Here is a 15559-nt window from a genome sequence, read left to right on the forward strand (position 1 = left end):
CAGTTAGTTTTGGACCAACTCTGAATAAACAATCAGTTGTTAAATCAATTAGATCTAGCAGTCTCCATTGGGTTTGGTAAGTTCAGAGTTGTGACAACAGCGGGGTGTTCACAGGTAGTCTGTTTCTCCGCCAAAAATAAGGGATTATGCCTCAAAGGATTATCAATGCTTCCCTTATATTGAAAGTAACACCAGTGATTGTCTGACCAATGAGAATTTGCACATGAGACCAACCAGTCGACCAGTCCAGTTTCTACAAATGCACAGATAAATGCTGGATAAATGCCAGTGAGCAATATCTTAAATCTATGTTAAAGTTTTGCCAGTCATCTTCAGTCACACATGTGAAAGTGTTCAGTCTTCTCCATGAAGCTCCAAGGGATTAAACACCCTGTTATAATTCAATTCAATTCAATTTTATTTATATAGCACCAATTACAGTCAAATTGTCTCAAGACACTTTACAGAACCCATATGCCTGACCCCCAGAGCAAGCCCCAAGGCGACAGTAGCAAGAAAAACACACTTTTAACAGGAAAAAAAAACCTTGAGCAGAAGGAAAAAAACCTTGAGCAGAAGGGAAAAAAGCCTTGAGCAGAAAAGAATATTATAGAATACCGTAATAGTAGTGTCATAGATCATATCTACTTGGCTCAACTTTCCCTGTTTGGGTCATTGCAGTCAGGATCTGAACCTTCCCGCAGATCATGAGTTTGTAATTTTAACAAAAAAAAATCTAATGAAATGAAATCTGCAATTTGAAAATAGTTGTTTCAAATGAATCAACAACTTTGGGAGCTGGCTGCTTGAAGTGGAGGTGCTTCCAGAAAAGGAGAAATTAGCAGCTCTCCACGGACCTGATTTCTCTTTTTTCCCATGCGTCTGTGTGAAGATATGCCTGGGAACCCTCAACACCCGTTACTGTTCAAGACAGATGATTGCACAAACCAGACATTGTGACACTGACAGTTCAAGGTGAAAACGTGAGCTGATAAGACATTTTAGTGACATGTATGAAGTTGAAAACAATGAAAAGGTTTAAGGGACTCTCCATTGATTTGACATGTTAAACTGTCAGTCATGCAAACAGTTGTATAACACTCCTGTTTGAGAAAATGACCCAAGTTACATAATCTATGTAGCTCAGGCTTAAAGAATGCAAATCTTTAGGTGAAGGAAGCACAGAGTCCAACTACAGACAGTGTCATGTTTGGGAATATGGGATCCAGCCTTTTTGAAGCTTTTTAGAGTTTTGCATCGTACCTTTCTTGCAAATTTTCAGTTATTGTCTGCAACTACTTCAACATCGTAGCAGGCAACCGAAACAAAGTGGGAGAAGAAAGTTTGTTTGACCCAATGGTAAATATATCTGCCTCCTGTGCCATATACTTTACTGTTACATTTTAAGGCTTCTAATCGCCAGTGAAACTTCACATCATTACATGCATGAACTGGAGGTACACGGAACTGTCAGGCATTCATACCTCAGCAATGTGATGCATGTTGAAATCCATGTTAAGGTGGATTTGTTTCAAACAATCCCCAGTGAACTATAGCTCTCCTTCCTTTAGAACCAGTGTCTGAATGCCATACATTATGCAACACTGCTAGAACATAGGTGCATAGCGAGATGCCAGTATTCTGAAGAATCACGCTCGATTAACGCTTAAGACGAGACGCAACAAGTTCAAAACTATCCGCCGTTGACAATGACTGAATATTACATGTTAAAGGTTGTGCAATATCCAGCTGTGCCATTTAGATAGAGTGTAACTATTGGATCAGACCTGGATAAGGGGAAGTTGCAGATTTCTGCTGAACTGCTTAAATAGTGTTTCCATTTATCATCAAATCATCATTATCAAAGGGTAGCTTGTTTCGACACATGTTGAAATGAAAGATCTGGCTCATTAATTGTGGACAAGCGGCTACAAATGAATGTAGTTTTGCAGACAGAGCTGTTTTAAAATAAGACTGCGCTCAACAAGTTAACAGGCTGGATCCACTGAGACAGAGCTAACTGTATCCAAGGTAAGACGACTGGTTTGCTGTCATTGCATCTTACTGTAATTTTGTATTTGTGTGTCTTTCTGCATGTGACCTGAAACTTTAAAGTGGCATGGCAATTATTTTTTCTCTTACCAGGTTTTCAAACCCTGTATAGGCTCTTTGCTCGGGTTGCACTCAGGGTTTAAAGGCTAAATAACATCAAAACACTGTGCAGAATTTTATATCACTTATGAGGGTAGATTTTACAACTGCACAACCCTTGATTTATAGCAGATGGCAAACCAGATACTAAATAGCATGTTCACATTATAAAGTTAACAGGCCCACGTTTGTGTTCCAGTGATCTCTTGTAGTGTGTTGCTGCCCGTACTGCTTCATACTGTGGCCTTTGTTAACCCTAATTTACCCCTTATTTGACTCTGTGGGCTCATTTTTCATTTTTCACAGCAATACAAACTCCTGCACCTCTATGGAAACAGCCAGACTGTGGCTAGACAGGGAGAGAACTCAAAAATATGTACTGTGCAGTATACTAAAGTTATAATGACACAAATTATGAAAGAAAGAAAAATGAAAGTTGAGTTTCTTTATTAATTTAGAAAAAAATGGAATCAAAATTTACAACATTTTCCAAGTGCCCAAAAGTGTGACCAATACTAGGAAGAAAAGGGACTCTACATACTATAAATATTTTACAACTTCCACAAATTGGGCTTTTTCACATTACTCTGCACTTCAACTCTAGGTTGATGTTTCACCATGTGAAATGTATCTTCCAACAACTTGCTTCTCTGTATACTGTTTATGAACCAGCTGCTGCATTTAGTATTAAAAGCCATTTTAAACAGAAAGGTTTCCACGCTTGTTTCTATTCTGATCTGCAGAAACAGCCTGCAGTTGTTCTAAAAATGAATAACTTTTTGTCATGTGACTGTTGCAGCGTTACTGCTTCTCAGTTGCAATCAGGAGCGCTTTTTTTTCAGAATCTGGTGCAAACAGTGTATTTTTGATGAATTCTTAAACGAGACGTGTTATTATAAAGCGATTTTGATGAAATATCACCAGTTTAAGCTTTTTTTAAACTAAGATTTGGTAAATTATCCCAGGACAACAGCATGGTTTAGTTCAAGAACCATTAGAACACAAAAAATCTAACAGTTCTTCTAATTTTTACAGTTTCTGTCATTTATAAATGGTAGAATATTGCCAGTTTTTAAAAGATGACATGCCTTTCAAACCTAATGGAGGGTGCTGACACTGAAGGTGTGATTTTATGTTTTTCTTGTAGTCCACTAATCTCATGAAAAAAGACAAAACCCACAATTGACTGATCCTGGTAACAAATACAACCTCTCTTATTTAGCTTATTGCTCTGTGTCATTAAACTCAAATCATCTTAAAAACAGCTTCAGCTGCATTAGATAACATGCGAAACTGATTAGTGTTTTTAATCGTTGGATTAATATTGGACCCGTTAGATAAACATCTACTTTCAAGCAGTGATGCTGTAACCTCAGACTGGAATTACACCTGTGTGAGGATACACATTAAAACAAGACGGAAAAAGTTGTGGAAATTAAATCTTAACACTACAAAAATGCACACACCAGATGACACTACACACACTATAGTTTTAGGCACATACATGTCACCTGTAAGCTTCAAGTTGTATTCTTCCACTTTGTTGAGATAGAAAAAGTAGGTGACTACACCACCGGACTGCCTCCTGCACAGACTGAGTTGGAGGACTGAAGCCGTAACTGTTGCAATGATGTTGTCCTGCTTCCATTACGCACCGTCTCTGACTCATGAACCACATCTCATTTAGGTGGTAACAGTAAATTTCAAAATTGCCACTTGAGTAACCAAACTTATCATTTACTTGGCATGCACGCAATGATGTGAGTATTGTGAGGATCTTAGTTCTTTTTTTATAAAACAACATTGAAAAAAAAATCCATAATCATTCACTGCTCAATTTTATGCTGATGCTGATGGTTCTTGCGCAAGAGCTGATTAGTTGTAAGAACAACAGAATCAGGTAATTAGTATGTATTTTTCCATATTCTATTTGTTGCTAAAAATCCACAAGTCATAATGTGAACAAAATATTTTTGTTGAGACAAGCAGCTCATGCAAAGAAGCACGTGTTTTCAGTTCAAACGTGGGAATGTCTCCATTTCTTAAAAGCACCACTTTGTTGGTGAACCACCAGAGGTTTATGGTCGTCATATAAGCTGGAGTGGAATTCAAGTTGACGGCATTGTGTAAACCCATATTTAGACTGTTTCATAAGGCAATTCTGGCTTCTTCGTTATCGAACAGACACATCTGTGTACACTGGGAGATCAGCCCTCCACATCAACTCCTGGCAATTCCTGGTAGTTTTCTGTGCTACCTGCAAGTTCCTGTTAACAACTGTTAACTTGAAATTTCACTGCAATTTAGAATGCTGTTTACTGATGAAAATCTCTCCTTTCATGCAGTGCTTCACATTTGAAACACACACAGACATGCTCTGCTGTGAGTTCCACCTAAAGTCCATTACCACTATTTTTGGCACTGAATAGACAGTGAACACAAGCCGGCCTCTAAAGAAGGCCTTCATTCAGAGCCACCAATAGGTATAAAGTTTACAGATTGGGCTGGACTCTTATCTCGAGGACTTTTTACAACTCAGTGTTTTGGACTTTCAGCTGTTTTTCCCATCCAGGAAATCAATCATTTACTTTGGGCTGAATCTAACAAGTCAGGACATAAATAGCAATCACTCCCCCTCTTCTGTCTTCTTTTTCTCTGGTGGAGACATGGCGAAAGGCTTATACATCAGCAAAGCAGTGGCAATAGTCTGCGTGGTTATAGGCGTTGCTGCCGCAGCCACCATCATCGCCCTCTCTGTGGTCTACGCTCAGGAGAAGTCAAAGAATCTAGATACAGGGCCACCTGCAACCACTGATGCACCCAGCCCCGTCCCCACAACACCCTCCACACCCAAAGAGCCCTGGCAGCACTACAGGCTTCCAGACTCACTTGCTCCGTCCTACTACAATGTGACCCTGTGGCCCCGGCTGACGCCCAACCCCAACAACCTCTACATCTTCAGCGGACACTCCATGGTGGTATTCAAATGTGTGAAGGACACCAACCTGATCCTCATCCACTCCAACAAGCTGAACTTCACCATGTTTAATGGATACCACGCCAAGCTGAAGGGCCTGAATGGAGCTGCTGCACCCAGCCTGACAAAGACCTGGCTGGAGGTTCCCACCCAGTTCCTGGTGATCCAGCTCAGTGGCTCTCTGAAGGCCGGCATCTCGTATGAGCTCTTCACAGAGTTTGTAGGAGAGCTAGCAGACGACCTGGGAGGATTTTACAGGAGTGAATACATGGAAGATGGAGTGAAAAAGTATGATGTTTTTACTTATTTTTTTCATTAGCTTTTTAAATTTGACTAGTTTTAAATATTTTGGTTTGTTTTCTATGAGCTATGTTGTAGAGAAGACAACAATAAGATATGAATATTATTACATCTTGCAGGGTTGACAGCTTTGACTTTTAAAAATTTTTCTCTTAGCTTAACTTAGCACAGACCCAGAGAACAAGGAGGAAACAGCTGCCCTAATAGTGGATAATAATAATAACTTAAAACCAAGCTGAATTCTAATGTTGAAGTGCTACATTTGCTACATGAAGGATATGGAACATTCACACTTTGATGACTCCTAGTGGTGATATCAAGAAGGACACTATTGTCTAAGGACTTGCATACAAATCCCCTGTTTGTGATATTTTTAAAAAACTTTCTGATACATAGTTATTTCAGCCAAAAAAGTCCCACTGTTATAATACACTCTAGACAGCAAAGATGTAAACAAACAGAATAATGTACTGAAATATACAGTATATACAAGCACTATTTTACTAAATATTTCCCTTAAGACAATGATGATTGATAACGGTATCTAAAAGTACAGGGTCTGCTCTCACACGTCTTCATGTGCATCCACTTAATGACTTTTTCAATCCGCTGTTGTCAGAGTTGTGGCCACGACTCAAATGCAGCCTGACAGATGCGAGGAAAGCCTTCCCCTGCTTCGATGAGCCGGCCATGAAAGCTGTCTTCCACATGACTCTCATCCACCCCCCCGACACTGTGGCTCTGTCCAACGGCATGAACCATGGCAAGTTCTTGTTTGACATGTGAACTGCTCCTATTTAATGCTTTCTTTAGGAGTAATGTCCATTCAGCTCTTCTCATAGCAACCAAATACATAGAAAGCATCTCATTTCTTTGCGGCTTTGAAAACACTGACAAACTTTGTCTCTGGAATCCACTTGTAAATGAATGCACCTCTGTTGACAGTCCATGATTGTTTAAAAAAAAATAACAGTAATCTATTAATAATGCACACTTATTATTGTAGCTGCAAACATAACTTTGTCTTCTTTGTTCTGTTGCTGTCCTCGAACCCCAACAGAGCCTGTCGACATCACTTTGGAGGGACAGACATTAAAACAGACAAGCTTTGAACCTACAGAGATCATGTCAACCTACCTGCTGGCTTTTGTCGTATGTGATTTTACATACATTGGTTCGGAGCCAGGTGCAGATGTTTTGGTAAGTATTTGTTAAATCTTACTGTCAGTATCGCACAAATTGACATTCATGTAAAATATCAACATTATTTTCTTGCATAGGTATTTATTATTACTGGTCAGAGCATGTCTTAGTTCATTTTCATTCTTTATATTACTGCTGTGGCACTGAGCTCTGTGCTAAAACAGTCTCTGACCTCCACTGTAGAAGTGAACAATGAACTGTAACATTCATAATCGACTTTGAGAACCAGTAACACTTCTGTTAATTTGGCTTCTACTAATGCTGTATTTTCTTGCTACTACTTCTGCTGTCTGCTTACTTAAATTAGGCCCCAAGAATTCAAGCTGATCTGAGCTCAATGGAGTCTTACGTTTAATAAGAGAAGAAAAGTTCATTTTAAAATACACACAATGTTAGTGTCTGCTCTGAATTCTGATGTATATTTTGAACAATTTTGAACAATCATAGCATAATGGAGGTAGCAAACAGTTTCATCAGGAATCATTGCTGTATTCATTTCTGGAAGAAAAGTAGTCAACAGACCAATAAAAATGGTTCATTTAGATCCACCCTTCTGACTGAACTGTATTTGCTGATTAACTGTGCTCTCACAGTTTGTTATTAATCATGAACAGAGCTTTATAAATCTCTGCTTCTATTACCAAGAGTATTAAACATTTCACACAATGCAAACAGACTTGCCATGGAAACCTGCAGTATTTTCTCATCAGCTGTCTCTCTGCTGCCCTCTGCTGGACTCAAAGCTCAGGTCTCCGGCCCATCACCATCTTTTCTGCCTAGTTAGTGAAGTACTGTTTTTCCTGCTTTAGATCAGGATCTGGGCTCGCAGAAAGGCCATAGAGGAGGGCCAGGGAGACTATGCCCTCAATAAGACTGGCCCCATACTGTCTTTCTTTGAGAATTACTACAACTCATCTTATCCCCTGAGCAAGTCAGGTAGGAACTCACACACTCTGATTAACACAAGCGTGCTAAATGAGCTTACGCTGCTTGTTTAGTCAAAGCAACTGTGTATTCTTGCCTTGAGGCATGCATTGAAAATTGCACAATCAACAGTCCAAATATGACTTGACTGACCTTTCTAATTGTTTTCAGACCAGATCGCTCTTCCTGACTTCAGTGCAGGAGCCATGGAGAACTGGGGCCTGATCACGTACAGAGAGACTGCACTTTTATACAATCCTGAAGTGTCATCAAATGGAGACAAGGAGTGGGTGGCAACTGTCATCGCCCATGAGCTGGCTCATATGGTATCACAATAAAGGGTGTATTGTCTGTCTAAAAACTGTTGATATGTTTAGCTTGCAGTGTGTTTAAACTCCCAGTAAAATAAAGCTCTGTCATCTCAGTGGTTTGGCAACTTGGTGACCACAAGGTGGTGGAACGACTTGTGGCTGAATGAGGGCTTTGCCACCTACGTCTCTTATCTTGGAGCCGACTTTGCTGAACCAAAGTGGAATATGGTGAGTTTTGTCCTGTGGTCCTCGCAATGTTGATGCAAAAAACAGTTCAACATCTTTACTGGAATAGGTGTGATCCTGATGTTTAATAATGTGTGTCGTCATGCCGTATTGCACAATACCAACACTTCTCTGTGTCATTTCCAGAAAGATTTAATAGTCCTGAATGAGATCATTGGAGTGATGGGGGTGGATGCTTTGGCCTCCTCCCACCCACTCTCATCCAAAGAGGAGGACATCCAGAGGCCAGAGCAAATCAGTCAACTGTTTGACTCCATCACATACAGCAAGGTGCAGTATCACTGACAACACATCAAGAGTCTGACCTCACCTAAACAGGACAAAACGAGCTAAAGTGTTCACATTTTGATGAGGGGTGACCCTCATCAAGGACTCCTGGCACTCTCTTTAAGAACTACAGAATTAAATTACAAATGAATCACTGCTCCTCATTAGCAGATTGCAGTAATTCTGTCATGGCTGATTTGTCACCCACTAAAACTGCTAATATTCCTCTGTTTTCATTACAGGGAGCTGCTGTCCTCAGGATGCTCTCAGAGTTTATCACTGAGACCGTCTTTTCCCAGGGACTCCATGTGAGTACAGCTAAATAAAATGACAAGCACCTGATGTATGTATATATATATATATATATATATATATATATATATATATATATATATATATATATATATATATATATATATATATATATATATATATATATATACATATATATATATATATATATATACATATATATATATATATATATATACACACACACACACATATGTGTGTGTGTGTGTGTGTCTGTTGTAAAACCATCCACAAATCAGCACAAATTGTTTTAATTAGTTTTTGTAATTTTGTTTTTTTATAATTGCATATAACTTCATTTGTTCTCCACTAAAGTGCAACAAGTATAACCACCACTTTTTTGTCTGTCTGCAGACATATTTAGAGGAGTTCAAGTATCAAAACATAGTCTACCAAGACCTATGGAGGCATCTGGAAATGGTAAGATTGCAATATAAATATAAGTGTTTTCTTCAGAAATGAAAATGCCTTTAAAATGTAAGAACGGTACAAAAAAGTAAGACTTTTTCTTGAAAATCCCAGGATAAACTGCACAATTAACCTCAACCCACTGGGTGCTAAGCTAAAATAATACACAAACCTTAAATAGGATTATATTATTTACTGACGTGATCAAACAGGTGTAACTCCGTGAACATTTACCACAAGTTCTGGTAGTTTTTAGTTTCCAACTACAGTAAATGTGCTGTTCATAGTTTGCAATGTGCTCCACTATACTGATGATGACGAACTTTATATACAAATAACATATATGACTAAATATAACTCTTTTGTTCAATTTATATTAAAGCAATTGTCAGTTTTTTGCCACATGAGGGCACTGCAACAAGCATCCATAAAACAGTCACTCTTCTTTTAGCTATGTTTTGGTCTCTACCAACTCCTGAGGGAAAGATCTGGAAATATTTATTATGTTTTGAGATGACGTTTAAAAAGAAGAAGTTCCAATTTTTAGGTAGAATTTGTCAACAATACACCCTTGTGTAGTTTCATTCACTCAGGGTTTCTACATCAAGGATGACACTAGCTCATGGTGGCTAATGCTACTCATTTCAGTACATTAAAGCTCTTTTCTATTTGTGCTTCTGTAACATTTACTCTCATCTCAGCTGCCCTTCAAAAGAAAAAAATGTAAGATTAAGCTGTCTGTTTAGTGCGACTCAGTGATCAATGTTCAGCCTGTAGAGGCCAGTTCTGTGATTAGATCACGGTTTAGAAGATGTGGCACCCAGAAGAAATACGGAAATATTAAAGACACACACTTCAAATAAGGTGTCAAAATAGGCATTGATGTTTACCATCTGAACTTTGAACGAGAATTCATCTGCTGAGAACAAACAACGAGTCATGTTATTACAAATATTTGACTCTTCCTGTTGCTAGGCAGTGAAGAAGGCAGGCATCGTGCTGCCCCACCCTCTAGAGGACATCATGAACCGGTGGATCCTACAAATGGGCTTCCCAGTGGTCACCATCAACACCCAGACTGGTGAAATCACCCAGAAACACTTCTTGCTGGACCCAGATTCTGTGGTGGACCGGCCCTCAGAGTTCAAGTAGGATCTGTTTTTGATGTTTCATGCGAACATTTTTGTGTGGTTATATCATGCAAAACTCATCTGCCCTCTCTGTATTCTGTGTTTATCCACCTCTATGTACGGCTCCAGTTACGAGTGGTTTGTCCCTGTTACCTATATTAAGACCGGTGGAACTGAGCAGCAGTTCTGGCTTGATAAAAAACAAGGTAAGATTTGTTTCAGGGCATTGCAAAGGTCATGAACCAAGTATGAAAAGATGCATTCATTTCAATCTTCATCCAAACAGATACAAATAAAGACATGGCTCTTGGTACTAATGATTGGTTGGTGGCCAACATCAATATGAAGGGTTTCTACAGAGTCAACTATGATTCTAAAAACTGGGAGAATCTTATCAACAAGCTGAACTCCCAACCGAAGGTACAACACCTGCAACACCTCTGCAGTGTTTCCAAATGACAACTCCTGCCTCCACACTCAGTGTCTTCATTCACTTTTCAGGATATTCCAGTGATCAACCGGGCTCAGATTATCGATGACGCTTTTAACCTTGCCAGGTGAGTCCATATTTTTACAAAGCATTGCTGCCAAATCCTGAAAGCCAAAGCTGACGAGTTGTATGGGTCATTTTCAGGGCAAAGATGGTGGACGTAACTCTGGCTCTGAGCACAACTAAATTCCTGGATAAAGAAGTCGAATACATGCCTTGGCAGACAACCAGGAGCAACTTAGACTACTTCTTCCTCATGTTTGACCGCAGTGAAGTATATGGACCCATGCAGGTCAGTAACAGACAATCCACATTTATGATGGTGTTCAATAATTAAATTCAGATGCTGGTTCTAAATGATTAACTGCAGCATTTAGCCTTCTGAACCCTAAAACCAAAGGGCAAGAAAAACTGTAAACACAGGACAAAATGATCGGATTCTCAACTTTCTGACAGTCCTTTAACAAGTCATGTTTGATGTGTGGTTCTGTCAGGGAAATATCCTAATCTAAGCAGATGTTCTACATCTTGATTGCAGGATTTTTCTTTTTTTTTTTTATAAAATAAATGATTAAAGAATTTCAACTGTGACTTAATTTTTAATGATTTATGGCAATTTTATACTGCACAGAATACACTTCTGAGTTCTCTCTGCTTCTAGCCATGGCTATCCCGGACTTAATATTGCAGTGAAATATGAGCCAACAGTAAATTTGACAGGAGCAGAAAATGCACAGAAACTCTTCCTAAGGTTAACAAGCAATGGTTAATCATAGCGGAATGTAATGTACTATGGTCCAGTATTTCTGAACAGAAATCTGAACTAACAAACTGTTGTATCCTCATCTTCCAGGCTTACATCAAAAAGCAGGTCGCCCCTCTGTTTAAACACTTCGCAGATATCACTGCCAACTGGACAAACATCCCTGAAAAGCACACTGACCAGTAAGGATGTTAACATGCTGCATGTTTTCAACCACGTCTGCTTCACTCTTGGGCATGTAGGGATTGTGCATTTGAAAATGACATGTATAGCCTTTGCTAGTGTTGAAACTGCATGCTGTTGAAGTATTTATTGTAACTGATCATGGCTCCAGGGGAGTTTCCATGTCGGAGGTGAATTCAAATGAGTTTCCCAAAAACTCAAATTAAAACATTTATTATCACTGTGAGCCATATCCCTGTCAGTGAGCCATATCCCTGTAGAATAATACAGCTTATGATATATGAAACTTTAATGATCCCTATGGAAAAATGTGTGATTTGCAAAAAAAACAAAACAAACCATCCTCTCTTGGAAAACACAGAATCCTCCCAAACATTACCTCACATACCCTCTCCACACTGTGCCCCTGTTTTCAGTATCTCTCCAGTGTGTTCACTCCAATATGCCCTTATCTTGATAGAAAAATATTTTATCTCTCTGGTCTGTATTTACTTCTTTGCTTGCATTCTCACACCTGCATGGCTGGCAAAAACTCACATTTTCAGTTGTGGGTTTTACTTTTTTCTTGAAGTTTTTTTTTTTGCGGGGTGAGAGGGGCATTTTTACTTTTATTTAACAGCAGCAACATAGATACAACATGAACCTTAGGGAAGGCTTGTCAAATAGGACAACTGGGAGTGGACAACTGTGGTTTTCTCTTGATACCAAATGAGTTAAATGGCTTTTGTCCACTCTAAAATGTCTTTGGTTCGCACAGGATTAATCTGTCACCATGAAGCTGTTGCTTTTAATGATTGCCTTAAACTGGATACAGACATCAGTGGTGTTCAGATAATGAACCCTGATTAACAAAAATTAAAATAAATCCCTGAATTTTCCTCAAAGTTTGGGATTTTAACTGAAATGTATCAACAATTGCCATTAAATTTGGCATAGTGATCTTCAAATCTTGCACCATCACATTCAGATTTTATTTTGTACAGTTCATTGGCTTAATACCTGCGAAGAGGTTGTCGACCATACTTTGCGTTTATTTCTAATTAGCAAATGTTACAGAGCTAATACAGTAAACTACATTTGTGAACTTCTTAAACATAATATCTGCGAAAACATCAGCATGTTAGCTTTGTCATGTAGCTTCACAGAGCTTCTAGACTGGCAGGTTGTGGTCTAATAGTCAAAAAGACAGCTGCAGTACTAAGAGGATCTGACTGTACTTACACTAGGCTACATAAACACATGATGGTGGATGTTGTTGACACGAGTCTTCCTTGGATGGTATCACTTTAAATGTTGTGGGGGTGATTGTGTCTCTCTTTTCTAAAAGAATGGCTCAACGTTTACAATGCTAAAGGATACAAGAAAGGAAGCACCTCAACACCTTTCATTAGCATCTAGAGAATCCAACCAGCTCTTATCATGGACACCTATAGTGATTTCACTCCATTAGGAACCTTCCTAAGAGAACTATTCAATTGCAGCCTGAGCCTTGTATGGTTGTGTTCCATTTTAATGGACTGCTTTGTTATTGTGCTCCGTCTCCTAACCACTGTATTGTCCTTATCCAGGTACAATCAGATAAATGCAATCTCCTTGGCCTGCAGTACAGGAGTGGAAGGCTGCAGAGAGCTGACTACTAAGTGGTTCAAAGAGTGGATGACAAACCCTGCAGACAACAAGTAAAGTCTTATTGATAGCAGCACTTCTACTATCATTAATGTATTTTAGTTGCCTTTCATTATTTTTTGACATTGTCCCTCCTGACCTCCCCGATTCTGCTCCTGTCATCACCTCAACTCTTTCCCCTCTTTATCACATCTCACAGGATTAATGTCAACTTGAAGACCACAGTGTACTGCAATGCCATCGCAGCAGGAGGAGTGGACGAATGGGACTTTGCGTGGTCCATGTATAAGAATGCTACCATCGCCTCAGAAGCTGATAAACTTATGTATGCTCTGTCATGCACCAAACAGCCCTGGCTGCTGAACAGGTCAGTACTCTATGCTGGAAAATAGCTGCTCTCTTATTTTGCCTTCCTCGAAGTCACTTTGCTCCCTGCAGCATGGTTTCAGATGAAAAACAAAGGTGTTTTGATGGTGCATGTTCCAGGTATCTGGAGTATTGTCTGGACCCAGACAAAATCCGCAAACAGGATGCTACTGCTACCATTAATTACATTGCTGGTAACGCCGTTGGTCAACCTCTGGCTTGGGACTTTATCAGATCCCAGTGGAACCATCTATTCAACGAGTGAGTCTTATTTTTGACATACTGTTTCAGCTAGATGTGCTAGACAGTTGTACTATGCATCTCAGCTAGCAGAGAAACACAATATCACTGTCAAGCAACACAGGTTAGAAATGTATACTTTCATTATTCTGTATGAAGTTTGGATCCAAGTGTTCAATCACTTTTTGCTTTTATCTTCAGCTATGGCGGTGGATCGATGTCTTTTGGGAGACTGATTTATGGAGTGACTGAACGTTTCTCCACCGAGTTTGATTACAAACAGGTACAGTTTTAGTTCCCAATGTTTCATTTCACCTCCATAATTTGTGAAGAAACCAGTAGTGATAACACCAACACTAATAAGTGAAGGGGCTGTATATCAGTATTGGTGTGTGAACTGACTCCCATTCATTTTCACCTCCAGCTGCTGCAGTTCAAAGAAGACAATGCAGATCAGCTGGGCTCAGCAGCCACGTCTTTAGAGCAGGCACTGGAAAGAACCAAGGCCAACATTAACTGGGTGAACCTGAACAAGAAACTGGTGCTTGACTGGTTCAGCAGTGAAACTTCTGCAGTTTAACAACCCAAACACTCTTCCCAGTACACAGTTTTCAAATGCACTGCAATTTGCTCATCAAAGCTTTACTCCAACTGAAGGCTTCTAAACTTGTATGTATATTCTGATTGTAATGGAGATTTTTTAATGTAAAGTTTTGATAAAATGTTTTTATGGTTAAAGGCTATTTGATACCAGTTTTATATGTGGAAAATGTGTTATATGCTACATGAACTGAATGAAAATCAAGATTTTCACAAAACAGGAAATGTGAAATTGCGTGCTCACAGATATTTTTACATCCTTTGTGGATGCAAATGTATAAAATAAAAGTTATAAATCGTGAAAATCATAACTTTTTTTCACCAGCCTTTTGTCCATTGTTTAGGGTGCAAACAACGTAAGTAAAAATTCTCTCAGCAGTGACTAGTGAGATACTTAAAATAACTGTAAGAAATAATAATGTAGTGACTCAGACATCAGTAAAACATCAATTTACAAAGTAAGACCCAGATCCTCGGTGACTTGCAAACTTTGAATTCTGGGTCACGTACTGTATAAATCCAAACATCTTCATGAAAAAAAACCCAATGTATTCAACAGCATTTTTAGCCAAGTTTCTGAATTTAATCCAGACCAATTATCCATTCATTTCATGAGTTTTTTCCAGTATCTCAACCATCTGTAATGTTTACTCAGGACAGAAGAGGTGCTGACTGACTGGTCCTACATCAGCTGCTTCTCCTCTCAGTGGGGGTGTTTCCTTAAAGACTTTAGAGGGGATGTGCTCCCTGTTTAGCACCTTATTGTCCTCCTGACAGCTGCACTGTTTGTGTAAGGAAATGGAGGTCAAGCACCAAATCTGCAGGATCTCATGTGTGTTATTTGTGAAATTTGGCAAAAATGCACAAACAAGTCAACAAGGGTTATAATGATAAATAAAGTTTATTCTGGCCACAGTATGAAAGCTTAATAAATACACAGTTCTATATACAAAAAGACAAAAAATGTAGAAATAATACAAATTTTGTTCAAAATAACAAAATTGCGAAATTTTGTCCATTAATTTTGTTAGAGGTCATTGTTGCAATGAAAATGGTTGAGAG

At 39.0% G+C, this 15559-nt stretch overlaps 1 pseudogene; it reads left to right on the forward strand.

Moving 5' to 3' along the window:
* The first annotated feature begins 1784 nt into the window (after positions 1–1784).
* Positions 1785–14808, forward strand: LOC111587408 (aminopeptidase Ey-like; annotated as a pseudogene).
* Positions 14809–15559: the final 751 nt, after the last annotated feature.

The sequence above is a fragment of the Amphiprion ocellaris genome, chromosome 1, assembly GCF_022539595.1.
Source record: "Amphiprion ocellaris isolate individual 3 ecotype Okinawa chromosome 1, ASM2253959v1, whole genome shotgun sequence".
Lineage (NCBI taxonomy): Eukaryota > Metazoa > Chordata > Actinopteri > Pomacentridae > Amphiprion > Amphiprion ocellaris.